We start from the raw sequence: 1,456 nt of genomic DNA on the forward strand, positions 1-1,456 counted from the left end.
ACTGTGGCGTGCAGCATTGGGCCTTCGTGCCAAAGCGGGTGTGGTAGTAACAGTGGCCCGGAGTGGTAGGGCGGGCGGGCCTGGTGGGCCGGGGAGACCGCGTGGTCATTGCCGCGAGGTCGGGCGTGACGTTGCGCGTGGACTGTGCAGAGAGCAGCCGGTCGGCCATTTCTGCTATGTCATTCAGGTCCGTGGAGCCGGACTCCATAATGAGCGGGCGGATGCTGGCAGGAAGCTGCCGAATGAAAAGCGTGCAAAAGAGGGCGCCGGGGGGCTTGTCGTCCATGAGGGACAGCATGTGGGAAAGCAGGTCTGATGGTGAAGCATCACCGAGACCGGGGAGGTCAAGGAGTTGGCAGTGGCGCTGGTAAGAGGACGTTTGAAATTTTTTAAGGAGCGCAGCCTTCAGATGTTCGTACTTGCCAGTCTGTGGTGGGCCCTGCAGCGCTGCCCAAACTTTGGGGATGGTAGCGTACATGAGCGAGGAGACGAGGTAGTCGTACTTCGTGGTGTCGCTTGTGATGCCTTTCAGCCGGAATCTGGACTCGGCTTGAACGAATCAGGCTTCGGCCAAGTTTTCCCAAAAGTCTGGTAATTTAACCGTGACTGCGTTTGTATCCGCCATGCTAGCTTTGGATTCGTCCTGAGCGTCGGGGTCACCAGTGTTGTGATACCGCTGCAAACGTGGGAGTCGAGACCAGAGCTAGTAAATCAGAACAGCTATTTACTTCAGCCTCATGGCAAAACAGGAACTGTAAGAGCCCGTGCCTGACTTAAATACTCCCCGGACAGGAAGTGCTCCCGCCAGCCTGTCCCTGTGGGAAACAAGTTGCTGGAGGAAAGGGCCCCCGGTTGGGGGCGTCTGCTTAAACTGTCCATACCACCGTGAGCGGATTGTGTCCAGTGGTGGCGTGCCGCCACAATATATTGCAATATTTTAGCAGAATTGACATGAGAAAACAGCAGCACTTTCTGAATGAAGGGGAATTTTGATTATAAAAATGAGTCGTTGGGATGGTAAAAGGCAGTGAATGTTGTGGCGCGGCAATGTGTGCCAATGAAAAGCATATTTACCTGGCAGCAGAAAAACCATGATTATGAAGGTGGTTCTTCCAGGCCGAGGCTAGCCCATTGCACTTTGTTTCTGCTGACGCCTGCGATGTCTATAAATGTGGGATACTCGACTGCAAAATTTGTGGTAGTGTGGGACTGCGTTTGTGCTATTCCCCTGGCTTTACAATTAAAGTTAGATTTTTCAACTAACCTCTCAAATGTACTGTTATTTTGCTTTAAATCCTAACTTTTCTTTGTTCCCGACAGAGGGAACTGCGATGCAAAACGGGCTTTCTCCAAATCACAGCCTATTCAGATCCACTCATAAGCGATTCCCAAAGCTCACATTTCACTTCCTCTCTATGCTCACATTTATATTCATTCTTACAACTAAGAAATTAAA

At 51.3% G+C, this 1,456-nt stretch overlaps 1 non-coding gene across 1 annotated transcript; it reads left to right on the top strand.

Moving 5' to 3' along the window:
* The first annotated feature begins 1,066 nt into the window (after positions 1-1,066).
* Positions 1,067-1,230, top strand: LOC147087645 (U1 spliceosomal RNA). The gene has a single exon (XR_015075545.1). It is a non-coding gene; the product is annotated as a U1 spliceosomal RNA (small nuclear RNA).
* The last annotated feature ends 226 nt before the right edge of the window (positions 1,231-1,456 follow it).

Source organism: Somniosus microcephalus, unplaced genomic scaffold (assembly GCF_052327205.1).
Source record: "Somniosus microcephalus isolate GS21.2 unplaced genomic scaffold, FLI_Smic_1.0 unresolved_chr5, whole genome shotgun sequence".
Lineage (NCBI taxonomy): Eukaryota > Metazoa > Chordata > Chondrichthyes > Squaliformes > Somniosidae > Somniosus > Somniosus microcephalus.